The 25,284-nt window shown below is 38.7% G+C and overlaps 1 protein-coding gene across 5 annotated transcripts in view; it reads left to right on the top strand.

Moving 5' to 3' along the window:
• LOC122543814 (rho-related BTB domain-containing protein 1) overlaps positions 1 to 25,284 on the top strand; it is a 374,953-nt gene that overhangs the window by 90,083 nt on the left and 259,586 nt on the right. The gene's annotated exons all lie outside the window — the stretch shown is intronic.

Here is a 25,284-nt window from a genome sequence, read left to right as displayed (position 1 = left end):
ATACTGTGATGGAATACTGTGATGGAATACTGTGATGGATACTGTGAATACTGTGATGGAATACTGTGATGGAATTCTGTGATGGAATACTGTGATGGATACTGTGAATACTGTGATGGATACTGTGATGGGATACTGTGATGGAATACTGTGAATACTGTGATGGATACTGTGATGGAATACTGTGATGGAATACTGTGATGGAATACTGTGATGGAATACTGATGGAATACTGTGATGGATACTGTGAATACTGTGATGGAATACTGTGATGGGATACTGTGATGGAATACTGTGATGGAATACTGTGATGGAATACTGTGATGGATACTGTGAATACTGTGATGGGATCCTGTGATGGAATACTGTGATGGAATACTGTGATGGAATACTGTGATGGAATACTGTGATGGAATACTGTGATGGATACTGTGAATACTGTGATGGAATACTGTGATGGATACTGTGAATACTGTGATGGAATACTGTGATGGAATACTGTGATGGAATACTGTGATGGATACTGTGAATACTGTGATGGATACTGTAATGGAATACTGTGATGGAATACTGTGATGGAATACTGTGATGGATACTGTGAATACTGTGATGGAATACTGTGATGGATACTGTGAATACTGTGATGGAATACTGTGATGGAATACTGTGATGGAATACTGTGATGGAATACTGTGATGGAATACTGTGATGGATACTGTGAATACCGTGATGGAATACTGTGATGGATACTGTGAATACTGTGATGGAATACTGTGATGGAATACTGTGATGGATACTGTGAATACTGTGATGGAATACAGTGATGGAATACTGTGATGGAATACTGTGATGGAATACTGTGATGGAATTCTGTGATGGAATACTGTGATGGATACTGTGAATACTGTGATGGATACTGTGAATACTGTGATGGATACTGTGAATACTGTGATGGAATACTGTGATGGAATACTGTGATGGATACTATGAATACTGTGATGGAATACTGTGATGGAATACTGTGATGGATACTGTGAATACTGTGATGGAATACTGCGATGGATACTGTGAATACTGTGTTGGATACTTTGATGGATACTGTGAATACTGTGTTGAATACTGTGAATACTGTGTTGGATACTTTGATGGATACTGTGAATTCTGTGATGGATACTGTGAATACTGTGAATACTGTAGATGGAATACTGTGATGGAATACTGTGATGAAATACTGTGATGGATACTGTGAATACTGTGATTTGATACTGTGAATACTGTGATGAATACTGTGAATACTGTAGATGGAATACTGTGATGGAATACTGTGATGGAATACTGTGATGGAATACTGTGATGGAATACTGTGATGGATACTGTGAATACTGTGATGGAATACTGTGAATACTGTGTTGGATACTGTGATGGATACTGTGAATACTGTGATGAATACTGTGAATACTGTAGATGGAATACTGTGATGGAATACTGTGATGGAATACTGTGATGGATACTGTGAATACTGTGATGGAATACTGCGATGGATACTGTGAATACTGCGATGGATACTGTGATGGATACTGTGAATACTGTGAATACTGTAGATGGAATACTGTAGATGGAATACTGTAGATGGAATACTGTGATGGATACTGTGAATACTGTGATGGATACTGTGAATACTGTAGATGGATACTGTGAATACTGTAGATGGATACCGTTATGGATACTGTAAATACTGCGATGGATACTGTGAATACTGTAGTTGGATACTGTTATGGATACTGGAAATACTGCGTTGGATACTGTGAATACTGTAGATGGATACTGTGAATACTGTGCTGAATACTGTGCTGAATACTGTGATGGATACTGTGATGGATACTGTGATGGATACTGTGATGGATACTGTGATGGATACTGTGATGGATACTGTGATGGATACTGTGATGGATACTGTGATGGATTCTGTGATGGATTCTGTGATGGATACTGTGATGGATACTGTGATGGATTCTGTGAATACTGTAGATGGATACTGTGGTGGATACTGTGAATACTGTAGATGGATACTGTGAATACTGTAGATGGATACTTTGAATACTGTAGACGGATACTGTGATGGATACTGTGAATACTGTAGATGGATACTGTGATGGATACTGTGAATACCGTGATGGATACTGTGAATACTGTGATGGATTCTGTGAATACGGTGATGGATACTGTGAATACTGTAGATGGATACTGTGATGGATACTGTGAATACTGTAGATGGAATACTATGATGGATACTGTGAATACTGCGATGGATACTGTGAATACTGTAGATGGATACTGTGATGGGATACTGTGATGGAATACTGTGATAGAATATTGTGATGGATACTGTGATGGAATACTGTGATGGATACTGTGAATACTGTGATGGATACTGTGATGGGATACTGTGATGGAATACTGTGAATACTGTGATGGATACTATGATGGAATACTGTGATGGAATACTGTGATGGAATACTGTGATGGATACTGTGATGGAATACTGTGATGGATACTGTGAATACTGTGATGGATACTGTGATGGGATACTGTGATGGAATACTGTGAATACTGTTCATGGAATACTGTGATGGAATACTGTGATGGAATACTGTGATGGAATACTGTGATGGATACTGTGAATACTGTGATGGAATACTGTGATGGGATACTGTGATGGAATACTGTGAATACTGTGATGGATACTGTGATAGAATACTGTGATGGAATACTGTGATGGAATACTGTGATGGAATACTGTGATGGATACTGTGAATACTGTGATGGATACTGTGATGGGATACTGTGATGGAATACTCTGATGGAATACTGTGATGGAATACTGTGATAGATACTGTGAATACTGTGATGGAATACTGTGATGGATACTGTGAATACTGTGATGGAATACTGTGATGGAATACTGTGATGGAATACTGTGATGGATACTGTGAATACTGTGATGGATACTGTAATGGAATACTGTCATGGAATACTGTGATGGAATACTGTGATGGATACTGTGAATACTGTGATGGAATACTGTGATGGATACTGTGAATAATGTGATGGATACTGTGATGGATTACTGTGATGGAATACTGTGATGGAATACTGTGATGGATACTGTGAATACCGTGATGGAATACTGTGATGGATACTGTGAATACTGTGATGGAATACTGTGATGGAATACTGTGATGGAATACTGTGATGGATACTGTGAATACTGTGATGGAATACTGTGATGGAATTCTGTGATGGAATACTGTGATGGATACTGTGAATACTGTGATGGATACTGTGATGGGATACTGTGATGGAATACTGTGATGGAATACTGTGATGGAATACTGTGATGGAATACTGTGATGGATACTGTGAATACTGTAGATGGATACTGTGATGGAATACTGTGATGGAATACTGTGATGGAATACTGTGATGGGATACTGTGATGGGATACTGTGATGGAATACTGTGAATACTGTGATGGATACTGTGATGGAATACTGTGATGGAATACTGTGATGGATACTGTGAATACTGTGATGGGATACTGTGATGGAATACTGTGATGGAATACTGTGATGGAATACTGTGATGGATACTGTGAATACTGTAGATGGATACTGTGATGGAATACTGTGATGGAATACTGTGATGGGATACTGTGATGGGATACTGTGATGGGATACTGTGATGGAATACTGTGATGGATACTGTGATGGATACTGTGATGGAATACTGTGATGGAATACTGTGAATACTGTGATGGGATACTGTGATGGAATACTGTGATGGAATACTGTGATGGATACTGTGAATACTGTGATGGAATACTGTGATGGATACTGTGAATACTGTGATGGAATACTGTGATGGAATACTGTGATGGATACTGTGAATACTGTGATGGATACTGTAATGGAATACTGTGATGGAATACTGTGATGGAATACTGTGATGGAATACTGTGATGGATACTGTGACTACTGTGATGGAATACTGTGAATACTGTGATGGATACTGTGATGGGATACTGTGATGGAATACTGTGATGGAATACTGTGATGGATACTGTGAATACCGTGATGGAATACTGTGATGGATACTGTGAATACTGTGATGGAATACTGTGATGGAATACTGTGATGGAATACTGTGATGGAATACTGTGATGGAATACTGTGATGGAATACTGTGAATACTGTGATGGAATACTGCGATGGATACTGTGAATACTGTGTTGGATACTTTGATGGATACTTTGAATTCTGTGATGGATACTGTGATGAATACTGTGAATACTGTGTTGGATACTTTGATGGATACTGTGAATTCTGTGATGGATACTGTGAATACTGTGATGAATACTGTGAATACTGTAGATGGAGTACTGTGATGGAATACTGTGATGAAATACTGTGATTGATACTGTGAATACTGTGAATTGATACTGTGATGAATACTGTGAATACTGTAGATGGAATACTGTGATGGAATACTGTGATGGAATACTGTGATGGAATACTGTGATGGATACTGTGAATACTGTGATGGAATACTGTGAATACTGTGTTGGATACTGTGATGGATACTGTGAATACTGTGATGAATACTGTGAATACTGTAGATGGAATACTGTGATGGAATACTGTGATGGATACTGTGAATACTGTGATGGAATACTGCGATGGATACTGTGAATACTGCGATGGATACTGTGATGGATACTGTGAATACTGTGAATACTGTAGATGGAATACTGTAGATGGAATACTGTAGATGGAATACTGTGATGGATACTGTCAATACTGCGATGGATACTGTGAATACTGTAGATGGATACTGTTATGGATACTGGAAATTCTGCGATGGATACTGTGAATACTGTAGATGGATACTGTGAATACTGTGCTGAATACTGTGATGGATACTGTGATGGATACTGTGATGGATACTGTGATGGATACTGTGATGGCTACTGTGATGGCTACTGTGATGGATACTGTGATGGATACTGTGATGGATTCTGTGATGGATTCTGTGATGGATTCTGTGATGGATTCTGTGATGGATTCTGTGATGGATTCTGTGATGGATTCTGTGAATACTGGAGATGGATACTGTGGTGGATACTGTGAATACTGTAGATGGATACTGTGAATACTGTGGATGGATACTTTGAATACTGTAGACGGATACTGTGATGGATATTGTGAATACTGTAGATGGATACTGTGATGGATACTGTGAATACCGTGATGGATACTGTGAATACTGTGATGGATACTGTGAATACAGTGATGGATACTGTGAATACTGTAGATGGATACTGTGATGGATACTGTGAATACTGTCGATGGAATACTGTGATGGATACTGTGAATACTGCGATGGATACTGTGAATACTGTAGATGGATACTGTGATGGGATACTGTGATGGATACTGTGAATACGGTGATGGATACTGTGAATACTGTCGATGGATACTGTGAATACTGTCGATGGAATACTGTGATGGATACTGTGAATACTGCGATGGATCCTGTGAATACTGTAGATGGATACTGTGATGGGATACTGTGATGGAATACTGTGATAGCATATTGTGATGGATACTGTGATGGAATACTGTGATGGATACTGTGAATACTGTGATGGATACTGTGATGGGATACTGTGATGGAATACTGTGAATACTGTGATGGATACTGTGATGGAATACTGTGATGGAATACTGTGATGGAATACTGTGATGGAATACTGTGATGGATACTGTGAATACTGTGATGGGATACTGTGTTGGAATACTGTGAATACTGTGATGGATACTGTGATGGAATACTGTGATGGAATACTGTGATGGATACTGTGATGGAATACTGTGATGGGTACTGTGAATACTGTGATGGATACTGTGATGGATACTGTGATGGGATACTGTGATGGAATACTGTGATGGAATACTGTGATGAATACTGTGAATACTGTGATGGAATACTGTGATGGATACTGTGAATACTGTGATGGAATACTGTGATGGAATACTGTGATGGATACTGTGAATACTGTGATGGATACTGTGATGGAATACTGTGATGGAATACTGTGATGGAATACTGTGAATACTGTGATGGATACTGTGAATACGGTGATGGATACTGTGAATACTGTAGATGGATACTGTGATGGATACTGTGAATACTGTGGATGGAATACTGTGATGGATACTGTGAATACTGCGATGGATACTGTGAATACTGTAGATGGATACTGTGTTGGGATACTGTGATGGAATACTGTGAATACTGTGATGGATACTGTGATGGAATACTGTGATAGAATATTGTGATGGATACTGTGATGGAATACTGTGATGGATACTGTGATGGGATACTGTGATGGAATACTGTGAATACTGTGATGGAATACTGTGATGGAATACTGTGATGGAATACTGTGATGGATACTGTGAATACTGTGATGGGATACTGTGTTGGAATACTGTGAGTACTGTGATGGATACTGTGATGGAATACTGTGATGGATACTGTGAATACTGTGATGGATACTGTGATGGGATACTGTGATGGAATACTGTGATGGAATACTGTGATGGAATACTGTGATGAATTCTGTGAATACTGTGATGGAATACTGTGATGGATACTTTGAATACTGTGATGGAATACTGTGATGGAATACTGTGATGGATATTGTGAATACTGTGATGGATACTGTAATGGAATACTGTGATGGAATACTGTGATGGAATACTGTGATGGAATACTGTGAATACTGTGATGGAATACTGTGATGGATACTGTGAATACTGTGATGGATACTGTGATGAAATACTGTGATGGAATACTGTGATGGATACTGTGAATACTGTGATGGAATACTGTGATGGATACTGTGATGGAATACTGTGATGGATACTGTGAATACTGTGATGGATACTGTAATGGAATACTGTGATGGAATACTGTGATGGAATACTGTGATGGATACTGTGAATACTGTGATGGATACTGTGAATACTGTGATGGAATACTGTGATGGAATACTGTGATGGAATACTGTGATGGATACTGTGAATACTGTGATGGAATACTGCGATGGATACTATGAATACTGTGTTGGATACTTTGATGGATACTGTGAATTCTGTGATGGATACTGTGAATACTGTGATGAATACTGTGAATACTGTGTTGGATACTTTGATGGATACTGTGAATTCTGTGATGGATACTGTGAATGCTGTGATGAATACTGTGAATACTGTAGATGGAATACTGTGATGGAATACTGTGATGGAATACTGTGATGGAATACTGTGATGGAATACTGTGATGGATACTGTGAATACTGTGATGGATACTGTGAATACTGTGATGAATACTGTGAATACTGTAGTTGGAATACTGTGATGGAATACTGTGATGGATACTGTGAATACTGTGATGGAATACTGTGAATACTGTGTTGGATACTGTGATGGATACTGTGAATACTGTGATGAATACTGTGAATACTGTAGATGGAATAATGTGATGGAATACTGTGATGGAATACTGTGATGGATACTGTGAATACTGTGATGGATACTGTGATGAAATACTGTGATGGAATACTGTGATGGATACTGTGAATACTGTGATGGAATACTGTGATGGATACTGTGATGGAATACTGTGATGGATACTGTGAATACTGTGATGAATACTGTGAATACTGTAGATGGAATAATGTGATGGAATACTGTGATGGAATACTGTGATGGATACTGTGAATACTGTGATGGAATACTGCGATGGATACTGTGAATACTGCGATGGATACTGTGATGGATACTGTGAATACTGTGAATACTGTAGATGGAATACTGTAGATGGAATACTGTAGATGGAATACTGTAGATGGAATACTGTGATGGATACTGTGAATACTGTGATGGATACTGTGAATACTGTGATGGATACTGTGATGGGATACTGTGATGGAATACTGTGATGGAATACTGTGATGGAATACTGTGATGGATACTTTGAATACTGTGATGGAATACTGTGATGGAATACTGTGATGGATATTGTGAATACTGTGATGGATACTGTAATGGAATCCTGTGATGGAATACTGTGATGGAATACTGTGATGGAATACTGTGAATACTGTGATGGAATACTGTGATGGATACTGTGAATACTGTGATGGATACTGTGATGAAATACTGTGATGGAATACTGTGATGGATACTGTGAATACTGTGATGGAATACTGTGATGGATACTGTGATGGAGTACTGTGATGGATACTGTGAATACTGTGATGGATACTGTAATGGAATACTGTGATGGAATACTGTGATGGAATACTGTGATGGATACTGTGAATACTGTGATGGATACTGTGAATACTGTGATGGAATACTGTGATGGATACTGTGAATACTGTGATGGAATACTGCGATGGATACTATGAATACTGTGTTGGATACTTTGATGGATACTGTGAATTCTGTGATGGATACTGTGAATACTGTGATGAATACTGTGAATACTGTGTTGGATACTTTGATGGATACTGTGAATTCTGTGATGGATACTGTGAATGCTGTGATGAATACTGTGAATACTGTAGATGGAATACCGTGATGGAATACTGTGATGGAATACTGTGATGGAATACTGTGATGGATACTGTGAATACTGTGATGGATACTGTGAATACTGTGATGAATACTGTGAATACTGTAGTTGGAATACTGTGATGGAATACTGTGAGGGATACTGTGAATACTGTGATGGAATACTGTGAATACTGTGTTGGATACTGTGATGGATACTGTGAATACTGTGATGAATACTGTGAATACTGTAGATGGAATAATGTGATGGAATACTGTGATGGAATACTGTGATGGATACTGTGAATACTGTGATGGAATACTGCGATGGATACTGTGAATACTGCGATGGATACTGTGATGGATACTGTGAATACTGTGAATACTGTAGATGGAATACTGTAGATGGAATACTGTAGATGGAATACTGTAGATGGAATACTGTAGATGGAATACTGTGATGGATACTGTGAATACTGTGATGGATACTGTGAATACTGTAGATGGATACTGTGAATACTGTAGATGGATACTGTTATGGATACTGTAAATACTGCGCTGGATACTGTGAATACTGTAGATGGATACTGTTATGGATACTGTAAATACTGCGATGGATACTGTGAATACTGTAGATGGATACTGTGAATATTGTGCTGAATACTGTGATGGATACTGTGATGGATACTGTGGTGGATACTGTGATGGATACTGTGATGGATACTGTGATGGATAGTGTGATGGATTCTGTGATGGATACTGTGATGGATACTGTGATGGATACTGTGATGGATACTGTGATGGATAGTGTGATGGATTCTGTGATGGATACTGTGATGGATACTGTGATGGATACTGCGATGGATACTGTGATGGATAGTGTGATGGATTCTGTGATGGATAGTGTGATGGATTCTGTGATGGATTCTGTGATGGATTCTGTGATGGATTCTGTGATGGATTCTGTGATGGATTCTGTGATGGATTCTGTGATGGATTCTGTGAATACTGTAGATGGATACTGTGGTGGATACTGTGAATACTGTAGATGGATACTTTGAATACTGTAGACGGATACTGTGAATACTGTAGATGGATACTGTGATGGATACTGTGATGGATACTGTGAATACCGTGATGGATACTGTGAATACTGTGATGGATACTGTGAATACGGTGATGGATACTGTGAATACTGTAGATGGATACTGTGATGGATACTGTGAATACTGTAGATGGAATACTGTGATGGATACTGTGAATACTGCGATGGATACTGTGAATACTGTAGATGGATACTGTGATGGATACTGTGGTGGATACTGTGATGGATACTGTGATGGATACTGTGATGGATAGTGTGATGGATTCTGTGATGGATACTGTGATGGATACTGTGATGGATACTGTGATGGATAGTGTGATGGATTCTGTGATGGATACTGTGATGGATACTGTGATGGATACTGTGATGGATACTGTGATGGATAGTGTGATGGATTCTGTGATGGATAGTGTGATGGATTCTGTGATGGATTCTGTGATGGATTCTGTGATGGATTCTGTGATGGATTCTGTGATGGATTCTGTGAATACTGTAGATGGATACTGTGGTGGATACTGTGAATACTGTAGATGGATACTTTGAATACTGTAGACGGATACTGTGAATACTGTAGATGGATACTGTGATGGATACTGTGATGGATACTGTGAATACCGTGATGGATACTGTGAATACTGTGATGGATACTGTGAATACGGTGATGGATACTGTGAATACTGTAGATGGATACTGTGATGGATACTGTGAATACTGTAGATGGAATACTGTGATGGATACTGTGAATACTGCGATGGATACTGTGAATACTGTAGATGGATACTGTGATGGATACTGTAAATACTGCGATGGATACTGTGAATACTGTAGATGGATACTGTGCTGGATACTGTGAATACTGTGATGGATACTGAGATGATGATGTGATCGATACTGTGATACTGTGATGGATACTGTGATGGATTCTGTGAATACTGTGATGGAAACTTTGAATACTGTGATGGATTCTGTGATGGATACTGTGAATACTGTGATGGATACTGTGATGGATACTGTGAATATAGTGATTGATACTGTGAATACTGTAGATGGAATACTGTAGATGGAATACTGTGATGGATACTGTGAATACTGTAGATGGAATAGTGTGATGGATACTGTGAATACCGTGATGGATACTGTGAATACTGTGATGGATACTGTAGATGGATACTGTGAATACTGTAGATGGATACTGTGAATACTGTAGATGGATACTGTGATGGATACTGTGAATACTGTAGATGGATACTGTGATGGATACTGTGAATACCGTAGATGGATACTGTGATGGATACTGTGAATACTGTGATGGATACTGTGAATACTGCGATGGATACTGTGAATACTGCAGATGGATACTGTGAATACTGTAGATGGATACTGTGCTGGATACTGTGAATACAGTGATGGATATTGTGATGGATACTGTGAATACAGTGATTGATACTGTGAATACTGTAGATGGAATACTGTGATGGATACTGTGAATACTGTGATGGATACTGTGACTACTATCATGGATACTGTGATGGATACTGTGATGGATACTGTGATGGATACTGTGAATACTGTGGATGGATACTGTGAATACTGTAGGTGTATACTGTGAATACTGTGATGGATACTGTGAATACTGTGATGGATACTGTGAATACTGTAGATGGATACCATGATGGATACTGTGAATACCGTGATGGATACTGTGAATACTGTAGATGGATACTGTGAATACTGCGATGGATACTGTGAATACTGCAGATGGAAACTGTGATAGATACTGTAAATACTGCGATGGATACTGTGAATACTGCAGATGGATACTGTGATGGATACTGTAAATACTGCGATGGATACTGTGAATACTGTAGATGGATACTGTGCTGGATACTGTGATGATGCTGTGATGGATACTGTGAATACTGTAGATGGAATACTGTGATGGATACTGTGAATACTGTAGATGGAATACTGTGATGGATACTGTGAATACTGTAGATGGAATACTGTGATGGATACTGTGACTACTGTCATGGATACTGTGATGGATACTGTGACTACTGTGGATACTGTGATGGATACTGTGATGGATACTGTGATGGATACTGTGATGGATACTGTGATGGATACTGTGAATACTGTAGATGGATACTGTGAATACTGTGTTCGATACTGTGATGGATACTGTGAATACTGTGATGAATACTGTGAATACTGTAGATGGAATACTGTGATGGAATACTGTGATGGATACTGTGAATACTGTGATGGAATACTGCGATGGATACTGTGAATACTGCGATGGATACTGTGATGGATACTGTGAATACTGTGAATACTGTAGATGGAATACTGTAGATGGAATACTGTAGATGGAATACTGTAGATGGAATACTGTAGATGGATACTGTGAATACTGTGATGGATACTGTGAATACTGTAGATGGATACCGTTATGGATACTGTAAATACTGCGATGGATACTGTGAATACTGTAGATGGATACTGTTATGGATACTGGAAATACTGCGATGGATACTGTGAATACTGTAGATGGATACTGTGAATACTGTGCTGAATACTGTACTGAATACTGTGATGGATACTGTGATGGATACTGTGATGGCTACTTTGATGGATAGTGTGATGGATAGTGTGATGGATTCTGTGATGGATACTGTGATGGATACTGTGATGGATACTGTGATGGATACTGTGATGGATACTGTGATGGATTCTGTGAATACTGTAGATGGATACTGTTATGGATACTGTAAATACTGCGATGGATACTGTGAATACTGTAGATGGATACTGTGAATACTGTGCTGAATACTGTGCTGAATACTGTGATGGATACTGTGATGGATACTGTGATGGATACTGTGATGGATTCTGTGATGGATACTGTGATGGATACTGTGGTGGATTCTGTGATGGATTCTGTGATGGATACTGTGATGGATACTGTGATGGATTCTGTGATGGATTCTGTGAATACTGTAGATGGATACTGTGGTGGATACTGTGAATACTGTAGATGGATACTGTGAATACTGTAGATGGATACTTTGAATACTGTAGACGGATACTGTGATGGATACTGTGAATACTGTGATGGATACTGTGAATACTGTGATGGATACTGTGAATACGGTGATGGATACTGTGAATACTGTAGATGGATACTGTGATGGATACTCTGAATACTGTAGATGGATACTGTGAATACTGTAGATGAATACTGTGATGGAATACTGTGAATACTGTGATGGATACTGTGATGGAATACTGTGGAATACTGTGATGGAATACTGTGATGGATACTGTGATGGAATACTGTGATGGATACTGTGAATACTGTGATGGATACTGTGATGGAATACTGTGAATACTGTGATGGAATTACTGTGATGGAATACTGTGATGGAATACTGTGATGGAATGCTGTGATGGATACTGTGAATACTGTGATGGGATACTGTGATGGAATACTGTGAATACTGTGATGGATACTGTGATGGAATACTGTGATGGATACTGTGAATACTGTGATGGATACTGTGATGGGATACTGTGATGGAATACAGTGATGGAATACTGTGATGAATACTGTGAATACTGTGATGGAATACTGTGATGGAATACTGTGATGGAATACTGTGATGGAATACTGTGATGGAATACTGTGAATACTGTGATGGATACTGTAATGGAATACTGTGATGGAATACTGTGATGGATACTGTGAATACTGTGATGGAATACTGTGATGGATACTGTGAATACTGTGATGGGATACTGTGATGGAATACTGTGAATTCTGTGATGGAATACTGTGATGGAATACTGTGATGGAATACTGTGATGGATACTGTGAATACTGTGATGGATACTGTGATGGGATACTGTGATGGAATACTGTGATGGAATACTGTGATGGAATACTGTGATGGAATACTGTGATGGATACTGTGAATACTGTGATGGAATACTGTGATGGAATACTGTGATGGATACTGTGAATACTGTGATGGAATACTGTGATGGAATACTGTGATGGAATACTGTGATGGATACTGTGATGGATACTGTGAATACTGTGATGGATACTGTGATGGAATACTGTGATGGAATACTGTGATGGATACTGTGAATACTGTGATGGAATACTGTGATGGAATACTGTGATGGATACTGTGAATACTGTGATGGAATACTGCGATGGATACTGTGAATACTGTGTTGGATACTTTGATGGTTACTGTGAATTCTGTGATGGATACTGTGAATACTGTGAATACTGTGAATACTGTGTTGGATACTTTGATGGATACTGTGAATTCTGTGATGGATACTGTGAATACTGCGATGGAATACTGTGAATACTGTGTTGGATACTGTGATGGATACTGTGAATACTGTGATGAATACTGTGAATACTGTAGATGGAATACTGTGATGGAATACTGTGATGGATACTGTGAATACTGTGATGGAATACTGCGATGGATACTGTGAATACTGCGATGGATACTGTGATGGATACTGTGAATACTGTGAATACTGTAGATGGAATACTGTAGATGGAATACTGTAGATGGAATACTGTAGATGGATACTGTGAATACTGTGATGGATACTGTGAATACTGTAGATGGATACCGTTATGGATACTGTAAATACTGCGATGGATACTGTGAATACTGTGATGGATACTGTAATGGAATACTGTGATGGAATACTGTGATGGATACTGTGAATACTGTGATGGAATACTGTGATGGATACTGTGAATACTGTGATGGAATACTGTGATGGAATACTGTGAATTCTGTGATGGAATACTGTGATGGAATACTGTGATGGAATACTGTGATGGAATACTGTGATGGATACTGTGAATACTGTGATGGATACTGTGATGGGATACTGTGATGGAATACTGTGATGGAATACTGTGATGGAATACTGTGATGGATACTGTGAATACTGTGAATACTGTAGATGGAATACTATAGATGGAATACTGTAGCTGGAATACTGTGATGGATACTGTGAATACTGTGATGGATACTGTGAATACTGTGATGGAATACTGTGATGGAATACTGTGATGGAATACTGTGATGGATACTGTGAATACTGTGATGGAATACTGTGATGGATACTGTGAATACTGTGATGGGATACTGTGATGGAATACTGTGAATTCTATGATGGAATACTGTGATGGAATACTGTGATGGAATACTGTGATGGAATACTGTGATGGATACTGTGAATACTGTGATGGAATAATGTGATGGAATACTGTGATGGAATACTGTGATGGATACTGTGAATACTGTGATGGAATACTGCGATGGATACTGTGAATACTGCGATGGATACTGTGATGGATACTGTGAATACTGTGAATACTGTAGATGGAATACTGTAGATGGAATACTGTAGATGGAATACTGTAGATGGAATACTGTGATGGATACTGTGAATACTGTGATGGATACTGTGAATACTGTAGATGGATACTGTGAATACTGTAGATGGATACTGTTATGGATACTGTAAATACTGCGATGGATACTGTGAATACTGTAGATTGATACTGTGAATACTGTGATGGATACTGTGATGGATAGTGTGATGGATTCTGTGATGGATAGTGTGATGGATTCTGTGATGGATACTGTGATGGATACTGTGATGGATACTGTGATGGATACTGTGGTGGATACTGTGAATACTGCAGATGGATACTGTGAATACTATAGATGGATACTTTGAATACTGTAGACGGATACTGTGAATACTGTAGATGGATACTGTGATGGATACTGTGAATACCGTGATGGATACTGTGATGGATACTGTGGTGGATTCTGTGATGGATTCTGTGATGGATTCTGTGATGGATTCTGTGATGGATACTGTGATGGATACTGTGATGGATTCTGTGAATACTGTAGATGGATACTGTGGTGGATACTTTGAATACTGTAGATGGATACTGTGATGGATACTGTGAATACTGTAGACGGATACTGTGAATACTGTAGATGGATACTGTGATGGATACTGTGAATACCGTGATGGATACTGTGAATACTGTGATGGATACTGTGAATACGGTGATGGATACTGTGAATACTGTAGATGGATACAGTGATGGATACTGTGAATACTGTAGATGGAATACTGTGATGGATACTGTGAATACTGCGATGGATACTGTGAATACTGCAGATGGATACTGTGATGGATACTGTAAATACTGCGATGGATACTGTGAATACTGTAGATGGATACTGTGCTGTATACTGTGAATACTGTGATGGATACTGTGATGATGCTGTGATCGATACTGTGATACTGTGATGGATACTGTGATGGATACTGTGATGGATTCTGTGATGGATTCTGTGAATACTGTGATGGAAACTGCGAATACTGTGATGGATTCTGTGATGGATACTGTGAATACTGTGATGGATACTGTGAATACTGTGATGGATACTGTGAATATAGTGATTGATACTGTGAATACTGTAGATGGAATACTGTGATGGATACTGTGAATACTGTAGATGGAATACTGTGATGGATACTGTGAATACTGTAGATGGAATAGTGTGATGGATACTGTGAATACTGTGATGGATACTGTGACTACTGTCATGGCTACTGTGATGGATACTGTGACTACTGTGGATACTGTGATGGATACTGTGATGGATACTGTGAATACTGTGATGGAATACTGTGATGGAATACTGTGATGGAATACTGTGATGGAATACTGTGATGGAATTCTGTGATGGAATACTGTGATGGATACTGTGAATACTGTGATGGAATACTGCGATGGATACTGTGAATACTGCGATGGATACTGTGATGGATACTGTGAATACTGTAGATGGAATACTGTAGATGGAATACTGTAGATGGAATACTGTGATGGATACTGTGAATACTGTGATGGATACTGTGAATACTGTAGACGGATACTGTGAATACTGTGATGGAATACTGCGATGGATACTGTGAATACTGCGATGGATACTGTGATGGATACTGTGAATACTGTGATGGAATACTGTGAATACTGTGTTGGATACTGTGATGGATACTGTGAATACTGTGATGAATACTGTGAATACTGTAGATGGAATACTGTGATGGAATACTGCGATGGAATACTGTGATGGAATACTGTGATGGATACTGTGAATACTGTGATGGAATACTGTGATGGAATACTGTGATGGATACTGTGAATACTGTGATGGAATACTGCGATGGATACAGTGAATACTGTGTTGGATACTATGATGGATGCTGTGAATTCTGTGATGGATACTGTGAATACTGTGAATACTATGTTGGATACTTTGATGGATACTGTGAATTCTGTGATGGATACTGTGAATACTGCGATGAACACTGTGAATACTGTAGATGGAATACTGTGATGGAATACTGTGATGGAATACTGTGATGGAATACTGTGATGGATACTGTGAATACTGTGATTTGATACTGTGAATACTGTGAATACTGTAGATGGAATACTGTGATGGAATACTGTGATGGAATACCGTGATGGATACTGTGAATACTGTGATGGAATACTGTGAATACTGTGTTGGATACTGTGATGGATACTGTGATGAATACTGTGAATACTGTAGATGGAATACTGTGATGGAATACTGTGATGGAATACTGTGAATACTGTGATGAATACTGTGAATACTGTAGTTGGAATACTGTGATGGAATATTGTGATGGAATACTGTGATGGATACTGTGAATACTGTGATGGAATACTGTGAATACTGTGTTGGATACTGTGATGAATACTGTGAATACTGTAGATGGAATAATGTGATGGAATACTGTGATGGAATACTGTGATGGATACTGGGAATACTGTGATGGAATACTGCGATGGATACTGTGAATACTGCGATGGATACTGTGATGGATACTGTGAATACTGTGATGGAATACTGTGATGGAATACTGTGATGGATACTGTGAATACTGTGATGGAATACTGCGATGGATACTGTGAATACTGTGTTGGATACTTTGATGGATACTGTGAATTCTGTGATGGATACTGTGAATACTGTGATAAATACTGTGAATACTGTGTTGGATACTTTGATGGATACTGTGAATTCTGTGATGGATACTGTGAATACTGTGATGAATACTGTGAATACTGTAGATGGAATACTGTGAATACTGTAGATGGAATACTGTGATGGAATACTGTGATGGAATACTGTGATGGAATACTGTGATGGATACTGTGATGGATACTGTGAATTCTGTGATGGATTCTGTGAATACTGTGATGAATACTGTGAATACTGTAGATGGAATACTGTGATGGAATACTGTGATGGAATACTGTGATGGATACTGTGATGGATACTGTGAATACTGTGATGAATACTGTGAATACTGTAGTTGGAATACTGTGATGGAATATTGTGATGGAATACTGTGATGGATACTGTGAATACTGTGATGGAATACTGTGAATACTGTGTTGGATACTGTGATGGATACTGTGAATACTGTAGATGGAATAATGTGATGGAATACTGTGATGGAATACTGTGATGGATACTGTGAATACTGTGATGGAATACTGCGATGGATACTGTGAATACTGTGATGGATACTGTGAATACTGTGATGGAATACTGTGATGGAATACTGTGATGGAATACTGTGATGGATACTGTGAATACTGTGATGGAATACTGTGATGGATACTGTGAATACTGTGATGGAATACTGTGATGGAATACTGTGATGGAATACTGTGATGGATACTGTGAATACTGTGATGGAATACTGCGATGGATACTGTGAATACTGTGTTGGATACTTTGATGGATACTGTGAATTCTGTGATGGATACTGTGAATACTGTGATGAATACTGTGAATACTGTGTTGGATACTTTGATGGATACTGTGAATTCTGTGATGGATACTGTGAATACTGTGATGAATACTATGAATACTGTAGATGGAATACTGTGATGGAATACTGTGATGGAATACTGTGATGGATACTGTGATGGATACTGTGAATACTGTGATGAATACTGTGAATACTGTAGTTGGAATACTGTGATGGAATATTGTGATGGAATACTGTGATGGATACTGTGAATACTGTGATGGAATACTGTGAATACTGTGTTGGATACTGTGATGGATACTGTGAATACTGTAGATGGAATAATGTGATGGAATACTGTGATGGAATACTGTGATGGATACTGTGAATACTGTGATGGAATACTGCGATGGATACTGTGAATACTGCGATGGATACTGTGAATACTGTGAATACTGTAGATGGAATACTGTAGATGGAATACTGTAGATGGAATACTGTGATGGATACTGTGAATACTGTGATGGATACTGTGAATACTGTAGATGGATACTGTGAATACTGTAGATGGATACTGTTATGGATACTGTAAATACTGCGATGGATACTGTGAATACTGTAGATGGATACTGTTATGGATACTGTAAATACTGCGATGGATACTGTGAATACTGTAGATGGATACTGTGAATAGTGTGATGGATACTGTGATGGATACTGTGATGGATACTGTGATGGATAGTGTGATGGATTCTGTGATGGATTCTGTGATGGATTCTGCGATGGATTCTGCGATGGATACTGTGATGGATACTGTGATGGATACTGTGGTGGATTCTGTGATGGATTCTGTGATGGATACTGTGATGGATACTGTGATGGAAACTGTGATGGATTCTGTGATGGATTCTGTGATGGATTCTGTGAATACTGTAGCTGGATACTGTGGTGGATACTGTGAATACTGTAGATGGATACTGTGAATACTGTAGATGGATACTTTGAATACTGTAGACGGATACTGTGAATACTGTAGATGGATACTGTGATGGATACTGTGAATACGGTGATGGATACTGTGAATACTGTAGATGGATACTGTGATGGATACTGTGAATACTGTAGATGGAATACTGTGATGGATACTGTGAATACTGTGATGGATACTGTGAATACTGTAGATGGAATACTGTGATGGATACTGTGAATACTGTGATGGATACTGTGATGGAATACTGTGATGGAATACTGTGATGGATACTGTGAATACTGTGATGGAATACTGTGATGGATACTGTGAATACTGTGATGGAATACTGCGATGGATACAGTGAATACTGTGTTGGATACTATGATGGATGCTGTGAATTCTGTGATGGATACTGTGAATACTGTGAATACTGTGTTGGATACTTTGATGGATACTGTGAATTCTGTGATGGATACTGTGAATACTGCGATGAACACTGTGAATACTGTAGATGGAATACTGTGATGGAATACTGTGATGGAATACTGTGATGGATACTGTGAATACTGTGATTTGATACTGTGAATACTGTGAATACTGTAGATGGAATACTGTGATGGAATACTGTGATGGAATACCGTGATGGATACTGTGAATACTGTGATGGAATACTGTGAATACTGTGTTGGATACTGTGATGGATACTGTGAATACTGTGATGAATACTGTGAATACTGTAGATGGAATACTGTGATGGAATACTGTGATGGAATACTGTGATGGAATTCTGTGATGGAATACTGTGATGGATACTGTGAATACTGTGATGGAATACTGCGATGGATACTGTGAATACTGCGATGGATACTGTGATGGATACTGTGAATACTGTAGATGGAATACTGTAGATGGTATACTGTGATGGATCCTGTGAATACTGTGATGGATACTGTGAATACTGTAGACGGAAACTGTGAATACTGTGATGGAATACTGCGATGGATACTGTGAATACTGCGATGGATACTGTGATGGATACTGTGAATACTGTGATGGAATACTGTGAATACTGTGTTGGATACTGTGATGGATACTGTGAATACTGTGATGAATACTGTGAATACTGTGATGGAATACCGTGATGGATACTGTGAATACTGTGATGGATACTGTGAATACGGTGATGGATATTGTGAATACTGTAGATGGATACTGTGATGGATACTGTGAATACTGTAGATGGAATACTGTGATGGAATACTGTGAATACTGTGATGAATACTGTGAATACTGTAGATGGAATACTGTAGATGGAATACTGTAATGGAATACTGTGATGGAATACTGTGATGGGATACTGTGATGGGATACTGTGATGGAATACTGTGATGAATACTGTGAATACTGTGATGGAATACTGTGATGGAATACTGTGAATACTGTGATGGAATACTGTGATGGAATACTGTGATGGATACTGTGAATACTGTGATGGATACTGTAATGGAATACTGTGATGGAATACTGTGATGGATACTGTGAATACTGTGATGGAATACTGTGATGGATACTGTGAATACTGTGATGGATACTGTGATGGAATACTGTGATGGAATACTGTGATGGAATACTGTGATGGAATACTGTGATGGAATACTGTGATGGAATACTGTGAATACTGTGATGGATACTGTGATGGAATACTGTGATGGAATACTGTGATGGAATACTGTGAATACTGTGATGGATACTGTGATGGGATACTGTGATGGAATACTGTGAATACTGTGATGGATACTGTGATGGATACTGTGATGGAATACTGTGATGGAATACTGTGATGGATACTGTGATGGAATACTGTGATGGATACAGTGAATACTGTGTTGGATACTATGATGGATGCTGTGAATTCTGTGATGGATACTGTGAATACTGTGAATACTGTGTTGGATACTTTGATGGATACTGTGAATTCTGTGATGGATACTGTGAATACTGCGATGAACACTGTGAATACTGTGTTGGATACTGTGATGGATACTGTGAATACTGTGATGAATACTGTGAATACTGTAGATGGAATACTGTGATGGAATACTGTGATGGAATACTGTGATGGAATACTGTGATGGAATTCTGTGATGGAATTCTGTGATGGAATACTGTGATGGATACTGTGAATACTGTGATGGAATACTGCGATGGATACTGTGAATACTGCGATGGATACTGTGAATACTGTAGATGGAATACTGTAGATGGAATACTGTAGATGGAATACTGTGATGGATACTGTGAATACTGTGATGGATACTGTGAATACTGTAGACGGATACTGTGAATACTGTGATGGAATACTGCGATGGATACTGTGAATACTGCGATGGATACTGTGATGGATACTGTGATTACTGTGATGGAATACTGTGAATACTGTGTTGGATACTGTGAATCCTGTGATGAATACTGTGAATACTGTGATGGAATACCGTGATGGATACTGTGAATACTGTGATGGATACTGTGAATACGGTGATGGATACTGTGAATACTGTAGATGGATACTGTGATGGATACTGTGAATACTGTAGATGGAATACTGTGATGGATACTGTGAATACTGTGATGGATACTGTGAATACTGTAGATGGAATACTGTGATGGATACTGTGAATACTGTGATGGAATACTGTGATGGAATACTGTGATGGAATACTGTGATAGAATACTGTGATGGAATACTGTGATGGATACTGTGAATACTGTGATGGAATACTGCGATGGATACAGTGAATACTGTGTTGGATACTATGATGGATGCTGTGAATTCTGTGATGGATACTGTGAATACTGTGAATACTGTGTTGGATACTTTGATGGATACTGTGAATTCTGTGATGGATACTGTGAATACTGCGATGAACACTGTGAATACTATAGATGGAATACTGTGATGGAATACTGTGATGGAATACTGTGATGGATACTGTGAATACTGTGATTTGATACTGTGAATACTGTGAATACTGTAGATGGAATACTGTGATGGAATACTGTGATGGAATACCGTGATGGATACTGTGAATACTGTGAAGGAATACTGTGAATACTGTGTTGGATACTGTGATGGATACTGTCAATACTGTGATGAATACTGTGAATTCTGTAGATGGAATACTGTGATGGAATACTGTGATGGAATACTGTGATGGAATACTGTGATGGAATACTGTGATGGAATACTGTGATGGAATACTGTGATGGATACTGTGAATACTGTGATGGAATACTGCGATGGATACTGTGAATACTGCGATAGATACTGTGATGGCTACTGTGAATACTGTAGATGGAATACTGTAGATGGAATACTGTAGATGGAATACTGTGATGGATACTGTGAATACTGTAGACGGATACTGTGAATACTGTGATGGAATACTGCGATGGATACTGTGAATACTGCGATGGATACTGTGATGGATACTGTGAATACTGTGATGGAATACTGTGAATACTGTGTTGGATACTGTGATGGATACTGTGAATACTGTGATGAATACTGTGAATACTGTAGATGGAATACTGTGATGGAATACTGTGATGGAATTCTGTGATGGAATACTGTGATGGATACTGTGAATACTGTGATGGAATACTGCGATGGATACTGTGAATACTGCGATGGATACTGTGATGGATACTGTGAATACTGTGAATACTGTAGATGGAATACTGTAGATGGAATACTGTTATGGATACTGTAAATACTGCGATGGATACTGTGAATACTGTAGATGGATACTGTTATGGATACTGTAAAAACTGCGATGGATACTGTGAATACTGTAGATGGATACTGTGAATACTGTGCTGAATACTGTGATGGATACTGTGATGGATGCTGTGATGGACACTGTGATGGATTCTGTGATGGATACTGTGATGGATTCTGTGATGGATACTGTGATGGATTCTGTGATGGATACTGTGATGGATTCTGTGATGGATTCTGTGAATACTGTAGATGGATACTGTGGTGGATACTGTGAATACTGTAGATGGATACTGTGAATACTGTAGATGGATACTTTGAATACTGTGGACGGATACTGTGATGGATACTGTGAATACCGTGATGGATACTGTGAATACTGTGATGGATACTGTGAATACGGTGATGGATACTGTGAATACTGTAGATGGATACTGTGATGGAATACTGTGAATACTGTGATGGATACTGTGATGGAATACTGTGGGATACTGTGATGGAATACTGTGGAATACTGTGATGGAATACTGTGATGTAATACTGTGATGGAATACTGTGATGGATACTGTGATGGATACTGTGATGGATACTGTGATGGAATACTGTGATGGATACTGTGAATACTGTGATGGATACTGTGATGGGATACTGTGATGGAATACTGTGAATACTGTGATGGAATACTGTGATGGAATACTGTAATGGATACTGTGAATACTGTGATGGGATACTGTGATGGAATACTGTGAATACTGTGATGGATACTGTGATGGAATACTGTGATGGATACTGTGAATACTGTGATGGATACTGTGATGGGATACTGTGATGGAATACAGTGATGGAATACAGTGATGGAATACAGTGATGGAATACAGTGATGGAATACAGTGATGGAATACAGTGATGGAATACAGTGATGGATACTGTGATGGATTCTGTGATGGATTCTGTGATGGATTCTGTGATGGATTCTGTGATGGATTCTGTGAATACTGTAGATGGATACATTGGTGGATACTGTGAATACTGTAGATGGATACTGTGAATACTGTAGATGGATACTTTGAATACTGTAGACGGATACTGTGAATACTGTAGATGGATACTGTGATGGATACTGTGAATACGGTGATGGATACTGTGAATACGGTGATGGATACTGTGAATACTGTAGATGGATACTGTGATGGATACTGTGATGGATACTGTGATGGATACTGTGATGGATTCTGTGATGGATTCTGTGAATACTGTGATGGAAACTGTGAATACTGTGATGGATTCTGTGATGGATACTGTGAATACTGTGATGGATACTGTGAATACTGTGAATGGATACTGTGATGGATACTGTGAATATAGTGATTGATACTGTGAATACTGGAGATGGAATACTGTGATGGATACTGTGAATACTGTAGATGGAATACTGTGATGGATACTGTGAATACTGTAGATGGAATAGTGTGATGGATACTGTGAATACTGCGATGGATACTGTGATGGGATACTGTGATGGGATACTGTGATGGAATACTGTGATGGAATACTGTGATGGATACTGTGAATACTGTGATGGAATACTGTGATGGAATACTGTGACGGAATACTGTGAATACTGTGATGGATACTGTAATGGAATACTGTGATGGAATACTGTGATGGATACTGTGAATACTGTGATGGAATACTGTGATGGATACTGTGAATACTGTGATGGATACTGTGATGGAATACTGTGATGGAATACTGTGATGGAATACTGTGATGGATACTGTGAATACTGTGATGGATACTGTAATGGAATACTGTGATGGAA

Source organism: Chiloscyllium plagiosum, unplaced genomic scaffold, assembly GCF_037043375.1.
Source record: "Chiloscyllium plagiosum isolate Xiang-an unplaced genomic scaffold, Cpla_swu_hap1 HiC_scaffold_1, whole genome shotgun sequence".
Taxonomy (NCBI): domain Eukaryota; kingdom Metazoa; phylum Chordata; class Chondrichthyes; order Orectolobiformes; family Hemiscylliidae; genus Chiloscyllium; species Chiloscyllium plagiosum.
The sequence above is the reverse complement of the archived record's forward strand: the minus strand, read 5'-3'. Positions and strand labels throughout refer to the sequence as shown.